General features: G+C 43.8%; 1 protein-coding gene across 1 annotated transcript in view; it reads left to right on the top strand.

Annotated features, from left to right (window-relative positions):
• Positions 1 to 6,580, top strand: part of LOC119373204 (actinia tenebrosa protease inhibitors) — a gene marked incomplete at its 5' end in the record, with an annotated part of 487,018 nt that overhangs the window by 338,612 nt on the left and 141,826 nt on the right. The window lies entirely within an intron of this gene.

Here is a 6,580-nt window from a genome sequence, read left to right as displayed (position 1 = left end):
TGATTGGTGCAAGATGAGCCTTGTCATGTCGATTGCTTCTGGATTGCTGTAACAAAATTTATCTCCGAACATTCTCCATAAAAACAAATGACGTGGGGAAGGCCAGTAATCTTTAACTCATGGAGCATACAAAAGCGCCCTCGATTACTGGACTGTTGTTACAGATTTCGCTTTTATAATAATAACTGTTGGGCTTGAACGTCCGAAAACCACGATATGATTATGACGGATACCGCAGGGAAGGGCTCTGGAAATGTTGGCCACCAGGAGTTCTTTAACGTGTGCCGAAATCGAAGTACACGGGTCTCAAGCATTTTCGCACTCATCTAAAATGCGGCCGCCGCGGCCGGCAGTTGATCCCGCGACCTCCAGTTTTCTAAACAGAAACAGATCTGTTGCTTTCATGTACGATGGATGAGTTGTAGTGATGAACGAACACAATCGTAATTAGGCGGCGATGTTTGACCAGTGACCGTGTGTTTGTTCATAAATGCAACTTATTCGCCATGTTAAAGGGACATCTTTTTTTTTCGACAGATGATTTTCTACTCGTAGTGTTCGTCCCACTTTAAACTTAGCGGTATACGTAACGAGAGATTAAACGAGTGTGTATCACTTCCCAGTACTGCGTAAGCACTCTATGCGGGCTGTGAGTGGACAGGTGCATGCGGCGGTATGCACTCTATTGTTCGCGTTTCTCGTTCACACAGTTTAATAATCGCTAGAAAATAATTGAAAATAAACACGGACAATGTTCATTGTGTTGTCTAGCTGTACAGCGGCAAACCACGCGTCCGCGCAGCTTGCCCCGTAATTAGCATTGACACAAGCTCCGCTTGCGTTCGTGTGGCTAAAAGGTCAATTTGCCTTCTCTACTACGCCGTTCTTAAACAATGCAGCTTGCACTTAGCGCTAGGCCGTGTTCCTACGAAGGCTAAACGCGTGCAAGCATACAGACCGGCAGAACGCAGCTTCAAAAATATTTTTCTCGCTCAAAAGAAGAAGAAATTTGATATAACTTTCTCAGTCAACAGGTAATTAAGGTTGGTAATAAACGCGCTCTTTGGCACATTTTTCCTAGATTTCAACGTGAAATTTACGAACCTCTGAACATTCACTGTTTTTAATTTGTTGCCAGTTGTACACAATATCTCGCATTATATGCTTCTCAAACTATTTTTTGCCTATTCCAAAACTTTTAGTTAGTATAAGATATTGCAGTTCACTCAATGCCATCTTTCTATGAAAAATCCCCAATATGGATCATATCGTCCATATTTATGGCAGCATAAGGAACTCACAATAACGTAAGAATTCGTAAAACTTTTTTTAGTGAAAAGCGTACCATCGTTCTATAGCAAATATTTCGTGCTAACCCTATTTAGGTATAACAGATTTTATGACACCCCATTTGACGAGCCTTAGTTTCGAGCTTTCCGAATAACTTCACATGCGGCTTGCAGTAGTGGAAAATTCCTTTCGCAAAAAAATAATTCGGTGGAAATGATACGTAGTCCTCGATTTTTTTAACCGAATCGCAGATGGTCGAACACCAAGGTTGCCGCAGTTGGCGTGGAATGACCCTTAGACATTTTCATTGCGTAATAACAGTTACAGACAACAAAAAAATGAGGCCAGTTTGCACTAAGTAGCGCAAACTCGGGACAGCGAAGCACAGACCGTCGCCTCTCGCGCTCCCCATCGATCGACACGTCTGGCTTCGAGATCCGTGGCTTCCTCCTCGGGAGTACGCACCTACTTAGGACACCCCATGACGCTGGACACGATCGGGCGGAGCCAGGCTATGCACTATATAGCGCAGGTTGAGCATGATGCCTCCGTCGGTGCGCGTGGCTTAGCTAGTGCGCATGCGCAGCTTCGCCAGGTGGTGCGGTATCTGGTCGTTAGACGACGCGATGCTTGTTTCCTCTTTCTTTCTATACATTTCTTTCTCCGTCTCTACTTCTTTCTCATAGTTTCGTTTGTGTTCTCTCTGTCTCTGTTTCTTTTAAAAGCGAAGCTGCTTAAGGTAGCCGTAATTCGTACGGCGTATGTCCGCATGTGTGGCCTATGTCGGTAATTCGTACGGCCTATGTCCGTATGTGTAGCCTATGTCCGTATGTGTGGCCTATGTCCGTAATTTGTGCGGCCTATGTCCGTACGTGTGGCCTAGGTCCGTAATTTGTACGGCCTATGTCCGTATGTGTGGCCTATGTCCGTAATTTGTGCGGCCTATGTCCGTATGTGTGGCCTATGTCCGTAATTTGAGCGGCCTATGTCCGTATGCGTGGCCTATGTCCGTAATTCGTACGGCCTATGTCCGTATGTGTGGCCTACGTCCGTAATTTGTGCGGCCTATGTCCGTATGCGTGACCTATGTCGGTAATTCGTACGGCCTATGACCGTATGTGTGGCCTATGTCCGTAATTCGTACGGCCTATGTCGGTATGTGTGGCCTATGTCCGTAAATCGTACGGCCTATATCCGTATGTGTGGCCTATGTCGGTAATTATTGCGGCCGCACGTAATTTGAGCGGCCTGTATGTCCAATCGGAAAAGTATCATAATCGTAAAAGGGTATCTGCCACAGAAATTGGGCAACTCCCAGCACTAACCACTGCTCCATTAAAATTGAAGAAGGCAACAGTCAACCCAACAAATGGCTGTGAAGCGACGGCGGTGAGCCAAAGATCCCGAGTATACGTCTAAAGAACGGGAAAGGCGATGGCGGCTGCGAGAAGACCTCGAAGCGACGGAAGGCCGGCGTCAACGACGACGTGCCCGTAGATCTATGCGAGGTGCGAACGCTTGGTTTCAGCGCGAGTTTCTTTCTGCGGAGTTTGGACATCAGTGTCGTGTCAGTGACTGTCTATGGTAATTCCCTTACGAAAATGCCAGATATGGCCCATATATGTTTTATATACGGACGTATATGACCAAATAAAGGGACATATAAAGTCATATATGGCCATATATGAATTTATATAGTTATATAAAAGTGTTCATATAAGTCCATATACTGCCATAACCTGCCATATACGGCTTCACATAAGGTCATGTACTGCCATATATGGCTGTACTGATATGCATATAAGGGCACTTATAAGGCTATATAATCCCATATATGAGTGTATTTATATGCATATAAAGGCTTATATATTGCTGTATACTCCCATATATGGATGCAAATATGAATGTAAATGTGTCCAAAAATCGCCAAAAATAAGGGAACTGAAGCATTTGCTCGCTGCCTTCATAATTACTTTTTCTGTGGTGGGAGACATCTTGAAATGACTAGACACACCAATTACGCCATAATTAAACAAAATTAATTAATTAGCTTTTTAATTAGCGGAGAGACGCGGTCGAGTCAAAAGGGAGAATTGCGGTCCTTCCGGCGAAAAGACCATTGCCGCTTCGACATCTTGAGAAATCGGCCTCTGGTAATTATTGCGGAGCAATGAAATTGAACCAAATTCACTGGCGGAACCAAAACCGTAGCTCCAATGAGCGCAACTGGCAGACGACCAGAATGACGTCAATATTCACGACGGCGATTGCAGTGGTGTTAGTTCTTCTGCAGTTGTTAACGTAAGTGCACCATACTTGCTCTAATTGCACATGAAATCCGCACAACCCCGAAACGAAGTCAATTAATCGGTGGCTGGTAAAACACGCTCGCTCATTCTGGACATCTCGGAAAGGTAGTTGTGCTGTTCGGAGTTTCGGTTTCGCCTGTGAAATTTGTCAGATTTCATTATTCGCTAGTAATTGCCAGCGGCTGCTTTCGCAAAATCAAAAAGTGGCGACAGGCTCTTCGCAGAATTAAGGGCTGCAATTTTCCCATTTGACTGGACCACTTGTCTCCACTAATTAAAAAGTAAATTAACCTAATTTCTTTGATTCCTGTCGTAATTTATTCCTCTGCTCAGCTTAATTTGCCACCACAAAAAAAAGTAATTATGAAGGCAGCGTGAATATATCTCATATTTTTATTTCCGAGGATTTTCGGATACATTTCTTGAAACATCCTGAATTAGGGTGCTTATAAAGTCATATACTATGCAATGAACCTACTTTCATTTATTCTAGCTCAATCATGCAGATATGACTTTCCGAAGAATCCATATTGCCTATTTTTGGTCTCTTGACATTGTGCCCCTCATTTTTCATCTGGTTCTTCCACTTGTAGCATTCCGTATTTTGTAATATCTTGAACCATATTGCAGTGAAAAACGAAACGTTTTCAAGCAAACAGCAGTGCCACAACAGAACAACATAATGGGTAATAGTTGGTGCATATCTGTACTTTTTAGTGTGCAGACAGTACATTACTAGGAGACAGCAGTGTATTAAAATATTAAAAAAAAGAAGACGGAAGGAAGAAGTTTAAATTAACCATGAGTCGAACCCACAGACAACAGCACTACCAAGCTGTCCGCGTTGCGCGTTAACCGGCTACACCACCCGCGCGCTTTTCTTTCTTTCTTTTTCTTTATTGGATACCGCCCGTGCGCTTGGCAGTGCGAAGGCTTCATTTTTTTAGTAAAAGCTGCGACCTATAATATCTGTGTTCTACTTAATAACAATCGCGCCAATTAAATCAGTGCTACGTCGTCAACACCCGGCGTGATCTAGATATGAATAGCTCCGTACTGTTCCGACACGCGCTAGTTGCGATCTCGCTCGATCACTAACTCCGCACTGAACAAAGGCTAATTACCTCAATAAACAAAGATTTTCTACCGTACAGGGAGCTCTAATGTACGTGCTAGCGTCGTAAGTACGTAGCGGCGACACCAGCAGAGTACGATAGCTTGTTAATTCATTTTGCTTCGACGCAATGTACGTACGAAATGCCACTGTTTGAAAGAGAAAATGCTGTCTTATGTGAAAATTCTACTATTTTTTAATCGACCTCTGATTAAATAAGAACGCACTGTACATACAAATAATGCAGAGCACTGCTTCGACCGCCGATGGAAAAGTAAAGCGCACTGTCCGCGCTAGAAGCCTGTCGTCTGCTATGAAAACGCAAACAACAAAAAAGGCAAATCTGTTGAAGTACTATTTGGCTTGCATCGCATAAATTGCTCTTCAAGATAAGCTATTATTTTCATTGTAAACTATGTTTTTTCGAATAACATGCACTTTTTAATTTGACTCGCTCACGTATTTTTCTGTTTTTTTCATCAACTCTACGAGCCAAAGCCATCCACAGCCAAAGCCAAATGTCATTTATTTTTTGTTCTGTGTCAGCGTCTCGTGTGAGCTCGTTACGTCTTCAAGAACGTTAATTTCATCTGAGAACGTGCCGCCCTCCTTTTTGCGATGTGCAAAGATCGTGCGCAAGTCGTGCGTTTTTTGGAGCGCCAGTCACGTACGAGTCGTTCAAGGAATCGAAGGAATGTACTACGTGCGCTCGTAGGACTCCGCAGCATGTCCGCAGCTGATGGCTGACGCCCGTGGCTACCGACACGAGACCGGCTACCGACTGCGTGACAGTATGAAAGGTAAGTGGCACATGTTATTATGCAAAGTACGCAACTCAGCGGAAGGCTGTGTTATCGCACGCGTACGAGGCGTTGTAGAGACGCAGCCTTATGCCCATTTGCGAGTGACAAACATTGTCATTGTCCCCGCTACCGATTCGCTATGACTACGCTCATACGAGCAGAAAGAGCCACGACGCATCGGTACGGCTTTACGGAAGGAAATTTGCAACAACTGAGATAACATGCATGCGTATGATGATCGATTTGTCTGATGAGCATCATAGTGAGCAGGACGCAGGCGTCACTCGCACTGCATCGTTGTTAAGACAGCAAAGCAATGCTGCAACGCCATTTACTGTGCAGCCTTGTGCTCACGTTCGTGTGCGAAGCGGTATAATAAGCTGAAACTAATGGTGAAGTGTTGACTATGCGCTTAGACACTGACTTGAACTGGGTAAACGTAATAATGTTAATAGTGAGCTGGAGCCGTGTTTTCAGCATAGCGTAGAGACGTGTTCGTGCAGTATGTGCGTGTGTATCACCTTCACTTGTCAGTAATATTGTACGAACGAGCATCCACGATTATGAAAACTGGCATGCACAATGCGAGATTTCATATTCTGTCAGAGTGACCATGTGAACCTTATCCGAAGCAGCAGATTTCATATTCTGTCAGTGTTGCTTTTTATATATGGGTATACTGCCTTCACGTAGTTGTATACATTACACTGCTGTGTGGTAGTGGTTTAATTAGCATGGTACTGTGCGGTTGCTTATGTAAACACGTTAGGAGGCAGAAGGATCTGAATAGGCTAGTTGTCTCATGAGGAATGTAAGTGTGCTAGCACAAACAAGACAAGGACAGAAGAAAGACGTAGCAACAGGACCAGCACTCTTACGCGTCTACCTTCTGTCCTCATCTTGTTTGTGCTAAGACACGTAGGTGCATATAATTTAGCAACAGACTGTTTATGTAATGCTTTTGTTGCCCATTTAATGCTTCAGAACAAATAAAATAGATTGTGCATATATAAACACGCCTTGACAAAGCAAATTTCATGCTGTTATGCCGAACACCTAACAAA

Source organism: Rhipicephalus sanguineus, chromosome 11 (assembly GCF_013339695.2).
Source record: "Rhipicephalus sanguineus isolate Rsan-2018 chromosome 11, BIME_Rsan_1.4, whole genome shotgun sequence".
NCBI classification, from domain to species: domain Eukaryota; kingdom Metazoa; phylum Arthropoda; class Arachnida; order Ixodida; family Ixodidae; genus Rhipicephalus; species Rhipicephalus sanguineus.
The sequence above is the reverse complement of the archived record's forward strand: the minus strand, read 5'-3'. Positions and strand labels throughout refer to the sequence as shown.